The 26,535-nt window shown below is 41.4% G+C and overlaps 1 pseudogene; it reads left to right on the top strand.

The window, feature by feature from the left end:
• The first annotated feature begins 4,894 nt into the window (after positions 1-4,894).
• On the top strand, positions 4,895-16,483 carry LOC144784087 (uncharacterized; annotated as a pseudogene).
• Positions 16,484-26,535: the final 10,052 nt, after the last annotated feature.

Raw genomic sequence — 26,535 nt, 5'->3', positions numbered from 1 at the left:
GTCAGAGTGAGTGAGTCAGTCAGTCAGAGTGAGTCAGTCAGAGTGAGTCAGTCAGTCAGAGTGAATCAGTCAGTCAGAGTGAGTGAGTCAGTCAGTCAGAGTGAGTGAGTGAGTCAGTCAGAGTGAGTGAGACAGTCAGAGAGAGTCAGTCAGTCAGAGAGAGTCAGTCAGTCACCAGCTTAAATCAGGTATATCCCTTAAGGTGAGTGGAATCAGGACATGTAAATTTGAACATTTTGGCATTTTAAAAGTTATGTATGTACATATGTATTCATTCTATCTGAAGGAGTGGCGAGCTGCTCCAGTGAGGACTCGGTTTAAGTCTGAGCTCCAGCTGATGGTTTTCAGTGCGGGCGGGGGGTGCAGGTGGTATGCAAATTGAAGCTGTGGCTAAACGTGCCGACCTTCAATGGAAAGCAAGTTCGAGCCTCCCGCTATGACATGTTTTTCTCTTTTGTAAATTAATTGGAGCTCAAATTTTAAGTGCTCCCAGTTGCATCTTTGAAAAATAAAACAAACGCTACCCCCTACATGGCCCAGTGCTGTGCTAAGGATCGGGCTTAATTGGCCCTGGCCTGAAGCCCCCCCTTATGAAAGGGATTAAAAATGAACGGGCCCTCATTTGCTGAAAAAAAGATCAGTGCTGCATGCAGTGAGTGCGCTAGCTGCCCCACTGGAATTCTGCCGCTCTGTCCATTAGTTTTGACATATAACTCAACATACACCAAGGCAGGCTTTGTCAATGGTTATTGGCTGCTTAAGAGAAATACGCAGCAACCGGCACTTCGTTGAACACAACAGTGAACATTTCACGTATATTTCTACGGGGAAGCTTTGGCCTAATGTTAAAGCATACGCCCTTCAATGATACTACAGCAGGTTCGAGCCTCCTGTGACGCATGATTTTCTCTTTTGTAAATAAATTGGAGCTCGAATTTTAAGTGCTTCCTGGTTGAGAATGGAATGTTCTCATGTTGTCTAAAGTGTCAGACATGTTTGTAGTTTATATTTATTTCTATATTTATGTTTGGCGCGGCCTTTTGTCTTCAATACTTCTTATTCCAGATTTCCCAAAGAAATATACGGCCAGATTCATGAAAGGGCCGTTTTGCGAGTCTTTAATAGCGATTCATAAGGAATCGCTATTAAGGACTTGCAAAACGGGATTCATGTAGGAATCGCTAAATAAATTGTGATTCCTACACATTCCTTATTTGCGATTAGCAAATTGCTAATCGCAAATAAGGAATAACTCCCCATTCATTCCTATGGGCCTAAAGGCCCATAGGAATGAATGGGGAGTTATTCCTTATTTGCAATTAGCAATTTGCTAATCGCAAATAAGGATGCGATTTCAAGGGTGCAGGGGTGTCCAAAGGACACCCTGTAGCACCCCTGAAATGTGAATTTACACTGATGTTGTGCACACACATGTCCAAAGGACATGTGTGCGTGTAACATGCAACTTAGAAAAATACATTAAAATGCATTTTTCTAAGTTTTCGCTATTTACCACGAGGTTTGACTTCGTGGTAAATAGCGGACCTAAATTGCGAATTCGCTATTTTTAAATGTTTCATGAATAGCATTTAAGGAATCTCTAATAGAGATTCCTTAAATGCTAATCCTCGCATATTTGCAAATTCTTTATTAGCGATTTTTGCATTTGGGATGATGAATCCCAAATGCAAAAATTGCAGTCGCAAAGGGCCAGATTCTCAGAATCTGGCCCTTTTGCGAGTGCATTTCGCTTGATGAATCTGGCTGTTGGTGATTAAGTGCAGAATTGGTGCTTTTTCAACCGACTATTCGGTTTTAGTCATGTTTTTATTTGTTTCCAAATGTGCAAGAGCCTCAGTTCACCCTGAAAAGAAGGTCGGAAGAGGGTCAGGGAATAAAGACGTTACGGTAACAGAAAAAGCTCTGGACCCTGCTAAGTCTGAGGTCGGATCACTGTGAAACTTACTACCATGTAGGCAAGAGACTGAACCATAGATAACCATCTGAACAATAAATAACTAAGACCTGCAAAAATATCCGTTTTCAAACAACTAGCCAATATAGTTTTCAAAACACGGACATTATTTCACTGTATTTCCTTAAACTTCTGATAAATATTCTAGATGATTTCTCCATATTTCTCTTTGTTTAAGGTCTATTCCAGTGCTGCGAGTGACTGAGATAGTCCAGCCTGGATTGCACAGGAGCATTCAATATATTTGTGTGTAGATTTGGTTTGAGGGAAGAACCCCTAGCAGCACTATTATAAGACGGAAAAAAGCATCATCTGGCAACGTTGGCCATCTGAGCATCCAGAAGAAATTTTTGGTGCAGAATAATGCAGAGGTTTCTCACTCCTTTAACAAGAGGTTGGTGCCCCAGAGCTGGTATTCAGTTCCTGGCAGTCCAAAAAGAATTAGAGTAAGTGAGAAAAAACCTAGTCACACTACGATTTAACTGTAAGAGATTCACAACCCCCCCTCAACCACATCAGACACCAAATATACATTTCTAAAACAGATGCTAATGTGCACCAATTGTGGCTGCATTTGTTATTTTTGAAAACCTATTAACATGTATTGATAACACACTTTTTGGATCAGCTGTTAAAATATTTTGAGCGTATAAAATGTATATTTGCCTGTAATATATTTAGGAGATTTTATTTAACTCAACCCACATCCTTTTTAGGTCTCTGCTGTAGACGGCACGCATGCGCTGTCTCGAAAAGTGACCTCTTATATGTACTTTGGAGGCTTTAGTCTGCCTATAGGCTTGCCATTTGCTATCTCCATCGTCGCTCTCCCAGTCTTTCGCCCCATTTGTCCATGGGATACATTTGTCATGCGTCTTCCACATTTACTCCTCCCTGAGAGCAGGGACGAAGTACAAAATCCCTCCGCTATCCCTCATTTTATTAGCAATGTAATGACTTTTTTTTTCTTCATTTACCAGCCCTCCTCAGGAGCACTGGTGTTTTAATTTTCTTTGAGCCACATTTAAAAAAAAAAATAATTATCCTGTTCTGCTTTTCAGTCGCTCTTTCCATTATTGGCGGCCATGGGTAAGGGTGCGGTGGTTTTGCTGTGGGAGTGTGTCACACACTTACAACAACTTTGTGCTGACAGCATAAGTTTGTTGTTTCATAGCGCACTGGCCGGCTGCACTACCATCAAGTCCAGTGGGGTGTTGCTTTCCAAGGTACCTTTTTATTTTATTTTCGTTCTTTTCCCTATCATTGTTGTTGCTTGCTTCGTTGTCATTGGTTCCCCTCTGCCGCATTTGTGCTGGTTTCCAAAGTAACTTTTTTTCCTTTTCGTTCTTCCCCTGTCCGCCTCCATGCTGCTCCCACATTATATAGCTTTCGCTGGATCTCTGTCACGGTGTGCGCTGTGATCCCGGTAAGCAGCTTTGGGTTCAGTCCAATGCAGCCACTTCCTCCCACAACCATTGTTCGCTCCTTTCTAAGGGGAGCTGTATCCAGAGGTTCCCTGCGACACGCTACAGGCTGAGCCGCCTCTAACTGCGTCTCTTGTACACCCATGTCTCCCTTGTACTCAAATGGAAACAATTAAAGAGAATATGAAGCAGCTGAGCCAAATAATATATATGTGCTGTTTTTATTGAGTAACATGTATATAAATGTATTTAATTCCTTTCATGATACAATGCACATGTCTTTTTTAGCCTCCAGGAACACGGTCAGAGGACACAACCCGCTATTAAAGTTATGGCATTTTTAAGGCTTATCAAGGTCTTCATCTCCTGGTGGCTTCTTATTTTCGTGTCTGTCACAACAAAAAGAGAGGCAGGGAGAGTATTGGGACACTCTTATACCCCGGTATAAATCAGATCAACAAAGCAAGAGTGTACCCAGGTAGTAACAGACCACCGGATTGGAGCGAATAAACGTCTTCACTTAAGGCGTTAAGGAAAGCCCTCACTCACCACCTAGTGATGACATGCTTCATCATCGGGCCCCACAAAAGAGACCTAGCGTCTCTTTCGTGTGCTTCGACGCCAGATCTACTGCGGAGCGGGTTAGTGGGTAAAGGCAGTGTTGTGCGAAAGAAAATTAAATTAAGTGAGTGATGAGGGGTTTAAAAAGAAGTCAGTAGTGTCTCAAAAAAACTTTATTAATATGATCACTAAGGACTTAAAGGTAAAAAAAATTTGTGTAGGAAATACGTCCACATTTAATTAAGTGGTAGTTTCCTCAGGTCAGTCGACATGTTTCAGCCAAGAAACGGTGTAAATTTACCTGGCATTCATCAGGACTTTAGTGTGTAATAAACCCTGGCGGTATGGGCTCGCTAAGGCCCACCCTACCAAGGGACGTGAAAGTGGAAAAAAATTAATTGTGAAAAAGTGCAAAAAATTAGGAACAAAAGAATATCGTCCTAATTACTCCTGGTTTAGGAGGCTTCCAACTTTTGCGGTTTCTGCACCTGTGGGAAAAGAATTAAACGGACAAACATATAGGACAAAACAAACAATGAGTTGCGATGTTGGTCACTTAATGTAGATCCGTTGTGCTCCTATAGGTGGTTTAAAAAGCATCGTGTGGCAGAGTAGCAGTATAGTTAACACCACCTTGGTCCCCATATGAAGCATGTCATCACTAGGTGGTGAGTGAGGGCTTTCCTTAACGCCTTAAGTGAAGACGTTTATTCGCTCCAATCCGGTGGTCTGTTACTACCTGGGTACACTCTTGCTTTGTTGATCTGATTTATACCGGGGTATAAGAGTGTCCCAATACTCTCCCTGCCTCTCTTTTTGTTGTGACATACTTAGCAGCGCACAGCTGTGAGAGTTTTCTCAAATTCCAAGCCCTCCCTGTTCGGCTTATTTGAGTTATTTTAAACATTGTATTTCTCACTATCGTGTGGTCACCATGTCGAACCTGGGACTAACATACTCTGAGTCAGAAATAGCAGACATCTTGACTGACTCAAATTTATTTGCCGATCCTGCAGTCTCCCAGGCAATTGCCCACACCTCTGAATGGGAAAAGCTCACTGAAGTCAAACGAGAGAGAATACGTACCATCCTTCATGGTACCATTTTGAAGCAATACCTGATGAAAAACGCAGCCCCCAAAGGGCTACTAGTCACGAATGCCCCTAGGATTTTCCTAAATGACGCTACCTTCAGGAAGGATTGGGCCATGATCGCGTGGCACTGTACCCGCGACTGGCTCGTCCTCATAATTAAGACAGCTCTTAGACTGTCAGAGACCCTATTGATTGAAATTCAAGAGACTGAAGCCCGTTTCAAAACAACAATAACAGGTTTTAAAAAAAAGCTGGAAGAAATCAATAAAGATCTGAATGACTACAAAGAAAACCTGATGCAAGCCAAAGTCACGAAGTTCCAAAAAGATCTAGACAAATTCGAATTCGACAAAATCTACCCATACTCAGTGGCAACCTTCACACCACCAAAAAGAAATTCAACTAGCAACGCTCAATCAGACGAGGATTCGTCTGCCAGCAGTGGTTCGAGTACCGGCTCCTACAAACAAGGGAGAAGGAGGGGTAACAGAGGAAACCGCAACAACAGAGGACGCTCTGCTTTCCACAACCAACCACAAGGGTGGCCAATGCCTCCTCAGATGCTGGACATGGGACAGCAATTCCCTTTCCATCAACCACCTTACCCAATGATGGGTTGGAACCCGGGCTTCATGCCACCAACCAACTATGCGCCCCAATTTCACCAGCCTTTTTTCGGTGCTGGCCGGAGAGGCAGAGGGAAGAGAAGAGGGTCCAACCAACTATCGTGGGAGAACACGGACATGGTGAGCAACCACACCCGCAACAAGGAACAACAACCGGGAACGAGCGGAACCTAAGTTTAATAACAAACCTCTCCGACAAAGTTTTGTCATCGGTGGAAACAAAGGTTCTGGAGAAAGGATTAGGCTTTATCCCCACTTCAAGACCTGATAAGTTCCGGCTTCATTGTGAGCTCGGAGCTTTTTTCAGAAAATTGAAACTTAAAGCCTTCTTTGAGGGAAAGGAAGACCCCAATGAGGCTCTGCGAAATGGTGACACTAGCCTGAGACTAAGCTCCACTTTCACGCCGCCACCACATACTGTGCCGGCAGCCGTCATAGCTTTTGAGCAGGCAGTTTCTCGAGACCTCGAGAACTGCCAAGACCCAAAATCCTTCAACAATTTCACCGCTGCTGAATACCATGCTTTGCGAGATCTACAGAATGACCAAAACATCACGATAAAACCAGCGGATAAGGGTGGAGGCCTCGTTATTCAAAATACCACTGATTACGACAAGGCATGTCGGCTACTTCTCAACGATAGAAAGAATTACAAACCTTTGACAGCTGACCCCACGGAAGATCTCAGATCACGGATCACGATACTAGTAAGGAGAGCGGAAGAAGACGGACTCATCTCAAAGAATGAGGCTGATTACCTCAGCGTCAATGAGAGTATTACCCCCTACTTCTACACCCTCCCAAAGACCCATAAAAATCGGATGCCACCACCTGGACGTCCAATTGTCTCTGGGATTGGCTCCTTACTGGAACCTCTTTCCCGTTTCTGTGACCATTACTTGAAACCATTAGTACAGAGCACCCCAACTTACCTCAAGGACACGAAGAGCCTCTTACAACTACTTGAGAACCTGAGTTTCGCTGACAACGCTGTCACTCTAGTTACTCTTGACATTGAGAGCTTATATACCAGCATCCCCCAGGACGACACCATCAAGGTCCTTGAGGCAGCCCTAGACTCTGTTACCTGGAACTACCAAACCTCTAAGGATTTCATTTTGGAGTGTGCGACGTTGGCACTTAAAGAAAATTTCTTCTCCTATGAGGGTGACCTTTACCTTCAGTGTACCAGGACCTCTATGGGTAGTACCTTTGCCCCGAGCGTGGCAGGCCTTTACGTAGCAGATTTTGAGGCCAAATACATACTGCCTACCATTCTTTCAATCAATACAAGTCTGGCGCCGTTATATCGACGACGTGTTGGTCCTATGGAATGGTAATGATGAGGAACTTCTGTCCTTCTTGACGTAGGTCAATACTCTAGACCCCAATCTGAAATTCACGTACGCCACGAGCAAAACTGAGGCCACATTCCTGGACGTCACCATCAAAGTCTCTGGAACCAAACTTATCACTAAGACTTTTCATAAACCAACTGCTAAAAACAATCTTTTAGAATACACCAGCTTCCACCCTCGTTCCTTGAGGGAGAATCTTCCCTATGGCCAGTATCTCCGATTGAGACGAAATTGTTCTGAATTACAGGACTTCAAGGCGCAATCTGCTGAATTAACAACTAAACTTAAAGCCAGAGGATACCCAACCCCTGTTCTGACTAAAGGCTACAAAAGAGCTCGCAATCAGCCAAGGGAAGCTCTCCTTGAAGAAAGGGAGCACACTGAACAGGACATCCCTTTAACTTGTGTCACAACATATAGTACCCTGTCGAACTTTATGAAAAAATCAATAAATAAAAATTGGCGAATTTTGACCAGCACCAACCAGACTTGGGAAAAACCTCTCTTTTCCTTTAAGAAAGGTAGAAGCATCAAAGATGCTTTAGTCCACACACGACCAAGACCGAAAACCCAAGAAGCACTGAGATCAGTAACCGATACCTGGAATCTTCCAAAGGTGGTGGGCCACTACCCTTGTGCCAATTGTAGTGTCTGCCACCTAACAACACACTCCAAAACGTTGGCTTTAGAACCAGGCAAGGCTTGGACACAACGAGATCACACTAACTGCAATACACAAAATGTGGTCTATCTCATCACGTGTCCTTGTAATCTACGTTATGTAGGGATGACCAGTAGGAAGGTTAAGCAGAGAATTTGTGAACACCGGTCTAATGTGAGATGTAAAAAAGCGACTACTAAAATGAGCAAACACTTCCTTGAATTCAATCACACCACAAATGATATGCACTGGACAGTCATAGAACATATTGGAAATGGCAGTAATATCACCAACCGCCTTTTTGAGAAGGAACAAAGGTGGGTCTATAGACTTGGGACCCACTCTATCGGGCTGAACGATGACATCCCATGGAACTCTGTATTAAAATAAAGTCTAACTATAGCCTTCCATCTATGTTTCTGTTAAACCAGACTTGCTACCACTCACTATCATTTGGGAGCTTTCTCTGATTATTTTGTTGAAGCCCTGTCACCTGGTATTCGCAGATTCTAACCAGTGTTTATTCTTAATCACCAATGAATATCAGTTTATTTCACCAACTGGCTAGCACCACATTGTGGTGCCCCTGGTCTCCAGTGCCGAGTTTGATGAAGTCTCGGCTCCCGTCGGACCCCAATTACAGCCCTATATTCCTTTCTGGCTGCACTCACAAACTCTATAACTTCTCAGGAGTTTGCACCAGAATTGCTGAATCTTTATATGACTCGACGGGGCGAGAACAGAGTCGCCGGTTGCTCATAGCAACGCCAGGAATACAGGGCATTTTCGTTGTGACCGACGCGTCATTCTCATCAGTTATCACCGATTGGCTCACGCCCAAGCCTCTACCTGGTGCGACCACGCCCAACCCGGAAGCTCAGTTCCTCGTAGCGATTATTTAACGCTCCCGCTGCCCCGCGCCCACATTTTCGGGGTCCAGCGGAGGACCGCTACAGGTTCACTACGGGTGCCGAGCGTCGAGGGCGTGAGTACAACGGAGTAGTCTCTCTTCAGTTTGCTTCACGAAGCTAAGTACCATTCTATGCCGAGGGATCGTTTGTCAATACCCGGTTGTTTTGCTTTGTTTTACTATTGCAGGGTGTGCCAATTACGCTTCCACCCCCCCCCTGTGACCCATGGTGTGAACATTTTACACCTTAAAAGTGAGAAATCTTTTAACTTGTTAGCACGATCGCGATCGCGCCGACTTTTTAGATTGATAGCATCTCTTGCAGCACAAAAACCATTGTACATAGCACTGCCTCTATATAGCACGTATAGTACAAATCACTACCCACCAATAGCGTTCTATAAATATGGGGACCAAGGTGGTGTTAACTATACTGCTACTCTGCCACACGATGCTTTTTAAACCACCTATAGGAGCACAACGGATCTACATTAAGTGACCAACATCGCAACTCATTGTTTGTTTTGTCCTATTTGTTTGTCCGTTTAATTCTTTTCCCACAGGTGCAGAAACCGCAAAAGTCGGAAGCCTCCTAAACCAGGAGTAATTAGGACGATATTCTTTTGTTCCTAATTTTTTGCACTTTTTCACAATTATTTTTTTTCACTTTCACGTCCCTTGGTAGGGTGGGCCTTAGCGAGCCCATACCGCCAGGGTTTATTACACACTAAAGTCCTGATGAATGCCAGGTAAATTTACACCGTTTCTTGGCTGAAACATGTCGACTGACCTGAGGAAACTACCACTTAATTAAATGTGGACGTATTTCCTACACAAATTTTTTTTACCTTTAAGTCCTTAGTGATCATATTAATAAAGTTTTTTTGAGACACTACTGACTTCTTTTTAAACCCCTCATCACTCACTTAATTTAATTTTCTTTCGCACAACACTGCCTTTACCCACTAACCCGCTCCGCAGTAGATCTGGCGTCGAAGCACACGAAAGAGACGCTAGGTCTCTTTTGTGGGGCCCGATGATGAAGCATGTCATCACTAGGTGGTGAGTGAGGGCTTTCCTTAACGCCTTAAGTGAAGACGTTTATTCGCTCCAATCCGGTGGTCTGTTACTACCTGGGTACACTCTTGCTTTGTTGATCTGGCTTCTTATTTTCATCATCAATTTTGATTTTTCGTCATCAGTTTTGACCTTTCGTCATCAGTTTTCACCTTTGGAACTTGACAGTTTCTTCTTTGGATTGGTGCTTACGTGCTGTGTATCTTGAAAGGAAGGAAACACATTTATATACAAGTTACTGGATGAAAAACAGCACATACACATTATTTGGTTCAGCTGCTTCATATTTTCTGCAATTGTTTTCATCTGAGTGACCTATATGATGCTGTTTGGTTCATAAGAAAACTTTGAACTCTATGCATACCACTTTATCTTTCATAGATTACTTTTGTATTTAGCTTTGACAAAAGTCCCAAGAAGGGACGAAACACATGTCGGCTAAAATCATCTATGGCTGAAACCATCTATGAAGCATTTCTACCATCATTTCTGTACTTACTGTTGAAAAAATTGTAATCACTGTTACAGCATTGTTGGCTACTTTGTAATACTGGGACCAAGTAAAAAATAGTCATCTCAACAATTGAAGCGCTGACAAATTTTGTTATATCACCCAGGGCTTGTCAGTGCAGTATAATGGGGTACAAAAAAATAGTGTCTTTGTAACCTTTGGACGTAGCCATATCAGTTAGCTAGTGAGCAGTTTCTGTGTGTGGAAAATCTGAGCTTTTTTGAGGATTGGCCAGGGCAGGGCACATTGAGGAACATCATGCTTGGGTCACACAAGATAATAGAGTGCTACTGTTTTAGCATGTGGGACTTGGTAATGTGCCATCTTGGTGTATCTGATGTCAGATCACACTTCATTGTAAACAAAAAAGACATAAGTAGCCATGAACTCAATATGTCACATAAAAGTGCTCTAAGAATACCATTTTCAGAACATTAGGTCCTGTACATTCATCTCAGGAATTAGGATTGTATTAATGATATGGCCCTGTATGCAGAACTGTGGAGGTAGGATTAAAGGTGGCATAATTAAATGTAGTGCCAGTAGCAAAATAATGCAAAGTCCAGAAAAATATCAACATTTGAAAAATAAAGTGATAAAGCCATTTTTAAAACAAAAACGGAAAAAAAATACAAATGCAAAAAGGATAAGAGTTGGCCAAAAATTAGAATAAGATGGCAGTTAGTCGAAGGCAGGTACATATGCTTCTTTATCTTTGTCTACATCATCCAGTGGTACTTTTTTGCTTCTTTATTCAGCCATGTGTGACAGGATTAACTCCGGTAATCCATTTGTTATCTGTTTTTGATAAAGTTTAATTTAGAGGTCACCTCCTTGATTTCTTTTGTATCTTCTTAATTTCATGCAGCGTAAAGTGTCTTTGATGGTCATGGCTGGTGTTTGTAATGTTTTACTAGAGGAAATTTGAAGTCTGATTTGCTAATGTTGCAGTCATGCTCCTGTTTCCCAATTTCCAAACGTTAGTTGATTACTTCTCGTGTATCCTTTTTCAGTGGAATGTTGCCATGTAAATAACAAACAAGTTATTGGAGTTCAGACATTGCTTAATGCTAAAGATGTCTAAGTCTGCAGTGTTTTTGTTGAGTTCCATTGTTGCCAAATTTAAATATAGAGCAGTTCTGGCACGGTTAGAAACCTATAGGTTTGTCAGAAGTTTGGGTTTTGCTTTGAATATTGAATTGTGATAGACATAGTTTGTGACTGAGGTCGAAGGTGCCTGTGAAATAGATTGATGAGTTCGCTTGCTTTCTGCCTACAATACTTGTAGTACTTTTTGAAAGATGGCAATTCTTTTACAAGACTAATATTATATGATAGTGTCCCTTACAAAATTTAGTTTCAGATCTAATTTTATGTTGCTTTTTAGGTCATCCGTGATGGGCTTTTAGTGCCACCCCGTGTTGACTACCTTTTAAAAGAGAGCTTGTTTTGCACCTTTTGTGTTATTAGAAAGCGTATTCCTAAGACAGAAGGGCCGAGTTGGTTTATGGGGCCCCTGAGTGGATAGACTTCATAGTCTTCAGTGGTGAGGGCTGTCCAGTTGTCAATTGCTGGCTTCAGGGTGTCGGGGGTGGTTGGTGAGTGCTCAGTGTGTTGGTCGTCTTCGTCAAAGTTGTCGTAAATGCTCTTGATTGTGTGGTGGAAAAAGGTGCTGAGTTTGTCGCAGAGGTCTTGTGAGGGAGGTATGTTGGTGGACTCGCTAGTGGGTTGGGCGAACTCCTTGATGTGGAAGAGTTCTTTGCTGTTGTGTGTGTGAGTGGAGATTCTGTCTTCAATCGCTTTTTTTCTCGTTTTTCTGATGAGTTGGTTGTGGGCGTTGGTTGCGGCTCTGAAATTGTTGTGGGCTTATGTGGTTTGGTGTTCCTCCAGGCCTTTTTCGAGGAGGCGGCAAGTATGTCCGGACTCTCGAAGTTTGGTGGACAGGACATATAATGATTAAGCACACATGTCTGACCTTTATTTACATGACACCCTGCTCCAAAGGGTTGCCTGGGGCGACTTATATGAAATAAAAGGGGATTTTGAAGCTTGGCAAGTAGCTTTAAATGCCAAGTCGAAGTGGCAGTAAACTGCACACACAAGCTCTACAATGGCAGACCTGAGACAGGTTTGAAAGGCTACTTATGTTGGCGTAATCAGTGCTAGAAGTTCACTGGTTACGTTTCAAGTACATGGCCTGGGTATATGATATACCACTTTACAAGGGGCGCATCAGTAATTCCTGAAAAATGTAAATCTTGAAAACACAGCTACTAGAGCATTGTATGTTTGTCAGGTGTAAATACCCTTTAGCGGCCTTCCATTAGCCACGAAGATTCTGAACTGAGATGTTTGGCATCATAAAATAATACCAAGTGAGGAAGTCAAAGTATTGTCTGTGCGAGAAAGACCCACACCTCAATTTCCATATTTAAAGTGTATTTCAATCTGTACTCCACAGTATGTACATCTGTTGAATGTGCAAATAATTACTCAAGACTATTGGAAGAAGAAGAAATTATGCCAGTGAATAAAGGAGGACAACTTGTAAAAGGGAAAAAACGTGGGCCATACAAACTATGGTTATTAGAGGTAAGCACACATTATAAAACATTGCCCCGAATCTGTTCAGAGGACACTTCAATCTAAAAACAATTTACTCACTCAGAAGACACTCTCTTCTATAATGACAATTTTTATTAACGTCTGCTTTCGAAATCAGTCACTTTCAACTGAACATTTGCCTCAGATTGCCTAGAGGTTTGTGTTTTGAGATTAGGAGGATTTCAAGTGTCCAATTTACAGAGACACTAAGATGCAGTTAATAGTACTTCAGGTGGCTCTTCTTTCTTTTTGAGGCAAGAGTGTGAAAAAGGCTTCCTTGCAAAGAGTATGATCTGCTCTGCATGAGTTTCGTTTTACCCTGCTTTTTTCTTTCTTGTGATAGTTTAGTTAGGCAAGCCCTTAATAGAAGGAACATGTAAGTAATTAAATGATTGTTAGCTACGTACTTAATATATTACTGTAATCGTCTTCAAATTCATGTTCTGCTGAGACAAAGCATTGCGTTTTGGAATGAAATGGTGCAGTAAGTTTAACGTGATCACAAAGTTATACTGTCCAGTTTTGAGAATACATTATTAACATAATAAGTCACCAAACCAGCTTCTCTGATTTGCATGAAGCCAAATCAATACCACCACACTCAACCATCTGGAGGTTATTGTACCAAAACACTATTTGTTCATTCTCATGTCCCATCCTAATAGCCATGCATATATGGTGAATGCACACAAGACACAAAATACTTAATGCTGTGGGTACAAAGAATTGCTCGAAAAGTAGGGTACTTTTAGAAGTCGCAAACAGTCCTGTGCTACATGTTACCAAGTGCAGAACTGAATTAATTGGCCCTTTTTCTGCATGAGAGTAGGCAGAACATTTCATTAAAGAAGCAGATGACAATATTATAGAATATGCAGCACCGAAGAAAGTAAAAGAAGGATCCTTGCAGACTTCAACCACACAAGATGACATTATCCCCAAAGGTACAGTATGAAATTATGAACTCCTTTTGTATACCGCTTGCATTAACAATTTGATGTATGAAAGTATATAGTTTGAAAGCACATCACTTGCAAAAATGAAGGTCCTCATCAACCCACATAGAGTTTCTGCCACAGAAAATTTAATTGGTTACTGACACATAATACATTTACAATCGAATTAAACATATTTTGCTTACTAAATGTACAATGACGTACTTTATTTTGTTATAGTTCTTCATACATCACCTTCTGCAGAGCAGTGTACATTGCATTCAGACAACAGTACAGCATTACCAGATTATACCCCACCAGTAGATGACACAGATGAAGATCCAATTGATGATGTTTGGGATATGCTTTGTAGCAGCTTAAATGGTGAAATGGATGCTCAGCTGATGATTTAATTAAAGACTCGGATTCTGGTTTTGAACAACTTATGGAGCAAGTTGGATATACCATTGAAAATGAGTACGAAGAAATTCAAATTTGTTCTGATAAAACTAATACCACAGATGAATCATCATCTATTTTGAGGGCTCCAGCAAATGTTTTGGGGTGGTCATACTATTGCTTTGTTGCTTTATTATTTGTTTTCGCTTGAGTGATGAGGCAGCTGGCTATATGCTAAATCTCATCTATTTGCTCTTGCCACGTGATAATAGAATGCTCAGAACTATGTATCACCTTCACAAATATATAAAAAAAAGTGTTAAGGCCCCAAATATTACTTACTATTGTGCTACTTGCTATACACATGTTGATAAAAACACTCAGACCTGTCCCAACCAACACTGTGTGAAAGATTTGATTCAAAGTGACTCGGTGTCTTATTTCAATCAGCATAGCATAATTGCACAGCTACAGACTATGTTTAGGCGAAATCATTTTACTGAAAAGGTGAGGAAACATCGATTTGATCACTATATGGAGAATGAGAAACAATCAATGAAAGATGTATATGACGGGGAAATGTATTTGGATTTATTCAAGAGTGGATTCCTAAAAAACCCTAACAGCCTTTCATTTGCAATGAACACAGATGGTGTCCTTTATTTAAAAGTTCTAAAATATCAATGTGGCCAGTGTACTTAATGGTAAACGAGCTGCCTGCATCTCAAAGAATGCTGCGTGAAAATATATTACTATAAGGTATTTGGGTTTCCGCAAAAAAGTCAATAATGTGGTCTTTTTTAAAACCATTATATAACAAACTTGCACACCTGGAAAGTGGAGTGTCATTTAGAGATCACAACAATTGTAGTTTTACTTGTCACGCTATACTTCTGACAATCACATGTGATTTACCAGCTCGTTGTCTTGTTTCAAACAGCACCCACTTTAATGGGAAGTTTGGGTGGTGGCATTGTCTACAAGAGGATGAAGTCATTGTTTCAGGAAAAGGGCACTGTAGAGTATTTCCTTATAATGCAGAAAACCCAAAAGGCCCACCAAGGACACTCTATACTATTAAATCTGATGTAAATAGTGCAATAGCTAATATCGAGAGTGGACTTCCTGATTACAGTGTAAGAGGGATCAAAGGTCCCATGTGGTTCATGTTTTTGAAACATTTTTGTGTAACCAGAGGATTTGTGATTGATTACATGCATGGTGTATGTAGTGTCATTATGAAATTGTTGATGGCCATCTGGTTCACTAAAGAGTATAAGCATCATTCATACTCTTTTTATGAAAAAGTCAAAGTAGTTAATGTCTATTTGAAACAGATAAAACCCACACTGGATGTTAGTAGAGTTCCAAGGTCTGTCGATGAACTACCATATTGGAAGGCCTCAAACTTTCTTTTATTTTATGGAATGCCTATGTTAAAACATGTTTTAGATATATCACGCTATTTACACTTTTGTGTACTTATGAAAGCAATTCATAAGCTATTAAGTGATGACATTAGCCAGGAAGATTTAAATATAGCAGAACAGTGATTACTTTTGTTTGTGCAACTGTTTAATGATTTATATGAAAAAAGATTTTTGACACTGAATGTTCATCAATTGGTCCACTTAGTAGACAGTGTAAGGGCAGCAGGGCTTCTGTTTACTGCTAATTGTTTTGTTTTTGAATATCTTAATAGTTTCCTTTTACAACATGTGCATGGTACAGTAGGTGTAGAAACACAAATTCTAGATGCAGTAAATATGATACAAGTAATACCTGTCTTAATGGAAAATCATTTGCCTCCTGATAGTGTTGAGGCAGAATTTTACCAGAGTATGATGTGTCATATAAGAGAAACAGACAACGATACTTAAAAATAGAAAATTGCGTTTACAGCGTTGGTTCTACCTACCCTTACTGCTTAACCGGGAATGAATATATAGCAGTGACTCAGATCACTCATATTTTATGCTCTGATGTAGTAGCTTATAACAATTTTTTTTTTAGAAAAAAGCAATATACTTGTTAACAGCTCAAAGTACACTAGTATTCAGAGGAGAGACCAAAGTGTAATAAAATATGAAACAGAATCTGGAGTGTTTTCCTATGGCAGGGTCACTAGATTCATTCAGTGTAAGCAGGCAGACATATCTGTTAACCTAGTACTCATGGTTCCACTTAAGTGTGAATCCTATGACATCAGGGAACCAGTTCATCTGGTAGTCGTAGATAACAACATCACAGCTATCAGGATATCAATGATTAAATGTGCCTGTTTTTACATTCAGGTAGAAAAAGAATCATTTGTAAGTGAAATGCCAAATCAATTTGAAATAGATTAAGGCAAATCATTCTAGGAAGTTCTCCTACATGCATGTCTCTTTTCATAACGCATTTGATTAGAAATCATCTTGATAAGCACTCTTAACCTGTGCTCCAAGGACGACTACGGGTCCGCGACATCTACGCAGAGGTCCTAGACTGCTCATAAAACATTGTAATGTTGGCCAAAAAATAAACTGTATATCAATATAGAAGCAAAATGTACAACTGAACATTAAACAATGTTTTATAAATGTGCAGCAATATGAAATTGGAGGCTAATAATTCATTTGGTATCCTCAAATGGATTTTTGGGAGCAGTGCAAGTACATCAAATACAATACAGTATGGCCATTGGGTGGTCTCAATTGATTTTATAAAAGCTTCAACCTTCCCATTAAAAGTACAATGTGTTTTATTTTGGCATTTGTTTGAGAATGCAATTAAATATTTCAGAATTTGTGTTTTTGTTTGATGAATGCTTGTTTCCCGTCATTTGGTGTACTGTTTTGCGTTGAAAAGCATCAAATATCAGATGGCTAGATAAAGATTCTGCGGCATAATGTGCCTCCAGTGGTTGCATAATGTGCAGCATTTATTTTGGTTACATTATTTAGTTTATCCTGCCACATATTTCATACTTTATTGTCCCTTAACTTCAGTGACCATGCATAGAATGGCCAGTGTTCATCTTCATTAATGTTAGGCATTGATCTTTTTACAGTGGATGCTTATTTTACCTGTTTTGTACAAAAGAAAGTGACAAAAAAAATGTTTTACAAAATAACCTCTGACTTATAAACAGTTTGCTAAAGCACATTGTATGCTCAGTTTTGTATAATAGACAACGTATATGCCATTTGGCGTTTATCTGCAATTAATTGTGCAATCATCCAACAGTTTGCATTTTTCTGGAAAACTGAAACCAAAGTGGTGGATGTGCTCTTTAAATAGACAAGCAATTCCTGTTAAAATCACCAGAAGCAAAAACCTCTTATTGAAAACAACATAAATGGAGAGGCAGAAAGAAATACCATTGTTGCTGAAGTTTCTGTTGGTTTTAATTGGTGTTCACACTGTTAGAAGAGGAACTGATTCCCTTGGACTTTGAGAGGTACAAGCCTCTCTTCTTCCCTTTATTCATGCAAGTGTGAAGCTTCAGGCTAAACACTTATTGAAACTCTGACAACTTCTATTGAAGTCTTCACTTTGCTGACACCTTCTTGTATTTCTGAATTCCCTGGAGATCCTGCTCTAGGATTTACCCTTACTTAGACTTAGAACTTCGATTAGATGACTCAAGAACATTTTCATGTTTAGTAGTGAACACCAGAGTTTCTTTATGGAACATCTATTTATGTTTCTGGTTATCTGGGTTGTTTTGATTAACTCATACCTTATCCTTCTGAGACTGAACCTGTTGCAAAATATTAGTTGATCCACTGTGATCCTGTATCTTTTTAATATTCATTTGATATTCGCATACATTGGTTTTATTGTAAATTTGAAATAAACCTCATAACTTCAATCATCGATTCCTACTCTTTATTGTGGGGCCAAATTGGCTTCACAAAAGTTGAATTGTCTTATTATTGTTAAGTCCTTTTTCATCTCAGTCAACTTACAAAGGTCCATCAGATGAAAGATTATAAATCATGCTCTTGTGCACTCTCAGAATCACTTTTAGCCTTCTCTGCACACTTTTGCCGGGTATGTGTCACTTGCATTGCTCTCCAAGACTCTTTACCATCACCTCCCCTGTTCAACTTAAACCTCTGGCTCACTTTATTTGCTCTGGTGGCCTCTTGGTCATTATGTATGCCAATGATTCTCTGATTGTCCTGAGATTCTGATGAAACCCAGGTGTCTCAGGGCAGAAATTCCAGGTCTGCATACATATGTATGGAAGGAGAGCAACTAGCTTTAGCTACATTTGTACAAATCCAAGATAATGGTTATTAGTTGCAGACATCTTAGACATATATGTGCAACTAAGAAGTCTGTCACTAAAAGTGCCACCAGTCAGACACCTACAAAGATAGATTTCTTTTCATTGCTGACAGTTAAAATTCAGTCTTAGTCCAAGTCATAAAAAGAAAGGATAGGCAGAGTCATCACCTCTAGTCTCCCAAACCCACACAATGGTATAGAAGGCCCACCGTCAATGACGCCCACAGCATCTCCAGACCGGAGTCTGCTGAGCATAGATACATTACTCTTGGCAAATGAAATTGCTCACTCTAAGTATTACAAGAAGGTAGGAGAGCTATACCCATTGACCACATCTTTGTCTCCAGACCTGCTTCATGCTTTTCAATAGACCTCTGTTTCCAAAGCTGTGGGAGAAAACAGACATATGGTCCCATGCCACGGGACCCTGGAAGTCTATTTTTATTTGACTAATGTTTATCAAATAGCACCAATGTACAGAGCTAAAAATACCTCCCTCTTACAACCCAGCAAGTAAAATGCCCTGGGTGACCAACCTTTTGTTAGGGTTTCAGTGTTTTATTCCATGTTGCTAACAATCACTATTATAGTCGCTGTGGATGGTGCCTGCTTGTGAGCGTGAATGAATTTTGAATTAAATGACCTCCCTATTTCACTATTATCTATTCTGGAGTTTCTTCATAACCAAAAATGTATGTAGTCACTCTATTCTCTGAAACCTGCTTGAAGCTGCCTGTGACTTTCTATTATTCCTGTCAGCCATAATGGGTCACTCTCAGCAAACCTTCTCTCTGGGAATGTGGGCCTTAGCAGACAAGTGAAGGTCAGCCACCAACTAACTCCCCCAGTGGGACTTCATCGTTGTTGGTGTCACTGATTTTGTCAAGCTTCTTTATGAGGTAGCTATTTAAACATGAATGATATTCCTAGGCCAATGTGGAGCATAGCAATATTAAAAGATTAAATGGCCATCTATTTAGGCAGATGACTGTATTGATGAAACATGGAGAGTGATAAAACAAATATAAGTAAATTATAATATCTACTTGGTTACATTATTTGCATTTCTAAGACAAGAAAGATTAGGTAGTGGGAGAGAAGCCATTCACTAATTGAGAAGAGCATTCTCGTTCCTGGGCCTGAGCAGGCGGAAGCACCAACATCTTGGAGGGACAGAATGTAGTTTGGGAGAAGTGAGAAGGTGTAGACTGATGACATTGTGCAATGGAGGAGGTGTGCATCTAGTTATATTTGCTGTGTTATGTAAGTGTCTGAAACCCTGGAAAAATCTACCTGGGCAGGTGGGGAGGTGGATATGGTTCACACTGTAGTTTTATTGTTTTTTCGGTATGATGTTAATCTCAGGGATTTCAAGCAGCTTGAAAATAATTCTGGCATAGCTGCGAGAGAATAATACTTGAAAATTAGAGGAATCCCATACAGAATATGTACTTAGAAATAACTAACAGTGGCAATTTCCTTGCCAGCTATATCTACTCAAAAATCACACACAGTTGGTGTTACAAAGACACAGTTACCACTACCTAGTACAGCTGAACATAATTTTATAACCAGTCATGTGCTTACATTAGACAGATATACACATCACCCTTTATGCTTGTCTTTGACTATGTACAGCACTTTGTTGGCTTTTGGCTAGGTTTGCAGTATAAATACCTCATATACCTACATACGTACTCTGTGAGAGTGTCATTTACGTAGTAAGGGTTTTGATTAAAAAATCTTTCTTCAAGAGGGCTTCCCCTCCCCTCCTATAGGGAGCTTTTCTTCCATTCAAATTAAACATAACGCCAGAGGAGATTGCTGTTTGTGGGAACGTTGACCACAAACATATTGTGTGACAAAAGTATGGTAGCTAGAATGTCAACAATAAAAATAAAATGAAGGTTAGTATACAAATGTAAGCATACATTTACTATTGTTAACTTCACATCTGCAATCCTTGCTATAGATGTGGAGCTAAGTTTAGTAAATATGAAGGGCGTGGCTACGGTGGCAAAATGGCGGCCGCAAGTTGGAGTGTCCTCGTCCCCCCCATATCAGTGAATATCCATAGCTTTGGAGCTATCCCTTCCACCCCATTTTAGTGTTGGGGGTCAGTGGCTGAGACCTTGTCCGGGAGGCCAGGGAGAGCAGCGTGCAGTGCAGGCACAGGGAAATGAGTCAACTGCCACGAGGCTTGGCCCAAGATGGCTCACTCCCAAGACTGAGGTGCTGTGGGTGGGCATTGGCGCTTGACAGCTGCTGAAGGCTTATGCGTTGGTGGGCCAGCTCAACATCGAAAAGGAGGACATAGGCTGGCCGTTGTCTGTGCCGCAATAGCACTGTCTGAGTACGGACACAAGAGATGGCTGCCGGGTATCCTCTGCTGCTGGTTTCCCAGCTTCTGGATGTGGTGGTGAGCAGCAGTGGGGCAGGCATAGCTGACGATTGGGCCCCCTGTGGTGGGGAGGAGAAGCACTGTTGGAAGAGGTGCTGCGAGTGGACTGGGCAGCGCAGTGACACGTTGGGCCTGGCCAGGCCTGGCAAGGCAGGCTGTGGGGCCGAGAGGCTGTGAACTTGGTCATCCCTGTTTGGAGTTGCTGGACGAGGTGAGTTCCAAAATTTGTGTGCAGTGAGATGCTCCCCTGCCTACCATTGACTGCCAGTTGCAGCACCCGGGAGGTGTGTGCACCCCACATTGTGACACTTTGTAGATCCTGACTATGTGGGGTCCATGGACTGGCTACCAGTGGGTTTACCCTAGGCTACCCATCGCCCTCAGCTGACTTTCTCCCGTTGCTCCCTGGTGTGTGTGCTGTGTGTAGTGGGGCCCCTTGTGTCCGTTGGCCACAGGATGAGCTTCCCTTTGCGCAGTAAAGTCTTATGGTGCAGTTGGCGGGGGGGCTGCGATCTCCAGCTTGGTGTCCATCTGGTGGCCTGCTATACTTAGCACTTGCCCTGTCTTCTTCTTTGGGCATTCATTTCTACCTGCTGCTAGGGGCCTTGGCCTACTTGGTGGTGGATTTTCTTTACTGGACTGTGCTGTGACATTGTCTGTGGCCCTCAGCCTGCAACCTGCTTTGTCGCCCCATTTGGCCTTTCTGGACCGTCGCTTCCACAAGGTTGCAGTTGCCCTGGCTGCTCGTGTTGCCCTCCGAGATAAGTGATCCACAGGGTGTGGGGGGCATTTTCCTACAGTATATGAAGGTGCTTTCATAGACATGGGAAGAGGCAATCCACTGCCCCTGGCCCAAGCAATGATTGAACAGTATACCATGCCTGCTTTGAACACTTTGGGTGCACTTGACACTCCCCTGGTGTCACAGAGGCCTACCACACATTCCGACATTGCCACCATACTTAAGGCAATCCAAGACTCAAGGGAGGCGGTAGAGACTAAGATGAGTGAGGTTCAAGTGGATGTCTCCTTGCTGCGACAGAACCTCTGGAATGTTGCCCTTCAGGTGACAGAGGTGGAGACCCAGGTGTCCTCAGTGGAGGATAACCTGGCCGCACTCAAACTCCAGGTCTCCAAGTTACTCTCGACAATGGCAGTGCTTGAGGAGTGGGCTGTGGAGGCTTAAAACCGGTCATGGAGGAAAAGCCTCTGGTTTGTTGGATCCCCTGAGGAACCTGAGGCCTCCGGCGTAGAGCATTTTCTGGAGGTGTCATGCTGTCCTGGGTTCCTGCTGACAAGTTGTTGCAGTGGTTTGTGTTAGTGTAGAAAACTGGTCCAGCGGCCCACCAGCAACAGGTACTCCAATACCATATACTCACCTTGGCCCATAAACACACTCACAGAACCTGGCAATATCCGTTGGAGTCAAAGTTTATGATTCTCTATCATTTCCAGATTAGTCACCTCTTATTTCTCAACTAATCTTTCACTGAATAAAAAAGTTCTTGGACCATTAGTTGAACTAGTTGATGGTAAAATGACATAAAGTTAATCTTTTTACATTTATAAATGATCACAGACTTGAGAAGTATTTTAAATCTTTATCTAAATTAATTTCATGTGAACCACTTACAAAGTACAGTACAGTCTCTGTCACTCATAGGAAGGAAAATTCAATTAATCAATCATCAAACACATACTTTTATAACTTGCAATGACTTATGCTTAGAAAGGAGAGGATAGAGAGAAAAGAAAATTGGCACATACACAGAAATATTTACCTAGGATGGTGTGAAAACCAATCCCCTGGCCCAAGGAGCTGGAAAGGGTCCCCCGGTGAAGATCAGGCGACAAAGGCTTCGGGACAGGAATCAGCACAGGTAAGATGACCTTCCTCCTCGAGATTCTTCCGCGATCTTCTCCTAAATCAATTTAGGGTAAATGGTTCTGCATTCGATTCTTCTTCAGCATCTCACGTCACTCCGACAGCATCCCGAGCTCTGCAGCGTTCAGCAATTCTCTATCTCTGGTTCACTCGGATAGCTTCCCGGACTCAAGCTCTAACTAACTAGCTAAAGCTACCTCAATTACACTCTTTGGTATTCATGTACCACCCATTAATGTTTCAATATCGTAAAAATACTAACTTTGATTGGACAGGCAAGGAGGGATGATCATCACACCATGCTTATTTTTGAATTCAGTCTTTCAGTCCATTGATAAAAGATCCCACCCGTTACTTTTTTTATTCACAAATCTTTATTCCCATCCGTATTCACATTGTATTAGAAACAAGTGTACATTTTCTCATGTATTTCTATTCAGGACTTCGGTGCCGGTTCCCAGGGTATGAATCTTTTGCATCCTTGGCCTGTGTTCAAGTATCACATCACCTCTTCCGGCTTAGTTAAACCACGCATGTGTGGAGATCAGGTGGTTTACAGACTCTAGACTCACAGAAATGCCCAAGTACGCACTAATAAGAGTCAAAAAGACAATCACCTCTTCCATTCGAAAAAGGCGGGTTTCCGGGCACACCACAGCACCGAACTGGTCATGTTGGCAGTCCTGGACGAACTGAGATTGATGGCAGACAGGAAGAAACCTTGCGCCCCGGTCCTCCTGGACCTGTCCGCGGCATTTGATATGGGAAATTACTCTTGTCGCGGATTAGGGAGCTAGGAGTCCAGGGGGTAGCATTTCAATGGCTAGCATCCTTTCTGTCAGGCCGATCTCAATGGATCCAACTTGCCGACCAGGTTTCCGATGCTGGTGAGCTAACACGAGGCGCCCCCCAGGGATCAGCACTGTCCCCCCTTCTTTTGAATATTTACCTCCAACCCCTGGTGACCGCATTGTCCCGTATGGAGTGCCAGGTCTTCAATTACGTGGACAACACACAGATCCTTTTCCAGATTGACAACTCCCCTAAGGCACATACTCGATTGCAGAATGTTCTAAAATTCACAGTCAACTGGATGACAGCCAACCACCTCAAAATCAACCCAGATAAAACAGAGGTTCTGGCTATCACCACGAATGCTAATCTTTGGAGCGCCCTCTTATGGCTACAAGAACTTGGCCCTACTCCCGAACCCGCCCCAGCTGTAAAGTGTTTGGGTATAAACCAGGTTTCAACCGTGGTAGGCACATGCGTAGGCCTACTGAGATTGCTGCGAAAACTGGCTCCCCTACTCTCATTCACAGCACTCCGTATGGCAGTGTCAGCTTTAATTATTTCCTGTCTGGATTAAGGGAACTCCCTCTATCTGGGCCTCCCGGATAAACTGCTGACTAAACTCCAGGTAGTCATGAACAACGCTTCCAGACTGAGGTGCCACGGTTGGGCTCTCTCTCTAAGCGCTTAGAGACCAGTAGGTGATAATGCGCTATAGAAATCCCAATTAACAATAACTGTTCATTTAAAAAATAAATTATTTCACTGTATACCACCTATCTCTATTCTAATCCCATTTCAATTAATTATGTTCTCCCCGCATTAGCATTAGTAAAATAATTGTGTTAGTTTCAGCAAAGCAGATGCTAAGCATGTGAGCTTCCAAGCCGCCATCTTAATAGCATCTGCTCATGCGCAAGAAATTCCCTCCAAGCGACAGCTCGTCATACTGCGTAGATGCAGCTGATGCATGCGCAATAAAGATTTCCCATTAGCAGCCATTTTAGAATTTCGCTCAAGTTACTTGTTAGTAAACATGTAGGCAAGCTTCTCTGTCTTGTATCTTCAATGTGGTGCGTATTAGTTTAACAGAATACATAATTAATACACTATTAGAAGGTAAATGAGAGGATTGCTTTTGAGCAAGTCTCTTTTCTATGAGACCTTGCTCCATTAATCCCCTCTCTGATGGCATTTTTGAGCCATCACAAAAATCACCCATCCCAATCAGATGCCAACTTTAGCATATCTCATCTTCTTTACCTTTTTCGCTCTTGTTCTCATCTTTGTTCTTCAAGTCTTTCATTTTCTCATATAATTTTCCCTTCATTTCTTCTAACTGTATCTCTTCATATTTTCTTTCCGTTCCCTTTCCATTTACTTCATATGTTCTTTTCCTCAATTTATTTGTGCAACACTTACACCATATTTCTATTTTTAAAACTATTATTGTTATATCAACTAATGAAAGGACTACTTGACCAAGAAACTTTTCCCTTAATCAGTAAACCAAGTCCCTATTGAAAAAATACTTTTTTTTCGTCTTTCCCACACACTGTCAACCTCCAGTGGTTTCAATTTTTCCTGAAGTTGTGAAATAGTTTGAATATATCCTCTAATTTCTTTCCTTTTATCCGGTATGTAAGTGCAAAAGTGTTGCATTTCAACATTTTACAGACTCCGCCTTCTTTTGCCAATAGTCTATCAAGCGCAAGTCGATTTTGCAAAACCATAGATCTAATTGCAACCATTTCTGTATTAATCATCAAGAAACCTCCGGCACTGTCAGTGGAAAGACAATCAACTACTGTTGACTATTGACAGATTCTATGTGAATTTAGAACGACTCCCACTGAAGGTATCAATGCACTAAATATGTCACCTATTATTTCTGAAAAACAAGCTCTCTTTCTTCGTGTTAGATCATTGATGTTTTCATTGCTTCCAGTGATTCTTTTTACATGATATATCTTCGGAAATACTATTCCGAAGTAGCAACTCCCGTACCACCATGCAGGCAGCTTATAGTAAGCCTTATTCCCTCACGCGTAATAAACTCCAGGAAATACTGGATCTGTTCCCCCTTTTAGTCCCCAACCTCCCAAAATTAGGAAGTTATGTTCACATTCACTGGAACCAATAAATACATTGTCATAGTCTGTCTTTAATCTATGGAGGCAGGTTTTCCCTGTCTTTACAAAGTCTAGGGACATCGCAGCATGAGCTTTGCCAGTTGTATACATTCCCTCTTTCTCAGCCCATGGTGGAATATGGGATTTCTGTTGAGTAGCTTTTCTTTGGAAATCCTGTCTCCTTTCTTCAACTAAATCATCTATATTTGAATAAAAATATTGAAGTTTTCCTGTTCTATAAAACAAACTTGACAATATACTACATGAAATACCATAGGTTAAGGGCAAATGATGGTATGTGTCTCCTTCTGCTACTGAAGCTGGTAACTTCATACATACATAACAATCACTAATTTCCATTGTGCCCACTTACTGAAACAACAACTTTGTAAATACATTTAAAGATGTGTCATTATCTGTTACTGTGTGATGTAAGTCTACCTCATCTGCTGCTTCTAATTTTACTCTATCTCCTCTCATAGTAGGTGTCTTCTCATTAGTGTCTGTGTCATTCTTCTTGTCTGTTATCATAAGATAAGGTACTGCTATTGTTAGAATTAGCCATACTAAGATCACTAATAAAATACTACATATGCAAGCCCTACATCATTTCTTTATACAACTTCATTTTGGTCTTCCAGCAACTCTGTCTTTAGCCATTTTGACTTAAGAAGATTCCTCTTCTTTTCTTTAGTTATGAATCAGAATCTTTAGTACTTCAAGGGGAGGCCTCACTTCCCTTTTGTCAATTTTCTGCAATTACTTCTTCATCTGTCTCTTCATTTGAATCTAGATTCTCAAACTCTTCTAGTATCACATAGGTCCATTCAGGACCCTTGAACTTATTGTTCAAGACTTTCAGTCTTGGACTTCTCCGGATTTTTTTAGCAATTGACTGTCAGACTGAGTTTG

This window comes from Lissotriton helveticus, chromosome 10 (genome assembly GCF_964261635.1).
Source record: "Lissotriton helveticus chromosome 10, aLisHel1.1, whole genome shotgun sequence".
Taxonomy (NCBI): domain Eukaryota; kingdom Metazoa; phylum Chordata; class Amphibia; order Caudata; family Salamandridae; genus Lissotriton; species Lissotriton helveticus.
The sequence above is the reverse complement of the archived record's forward strand: the minus strand, read 5'-3'. Positions and strand labels throughout refer to the sequence as shown.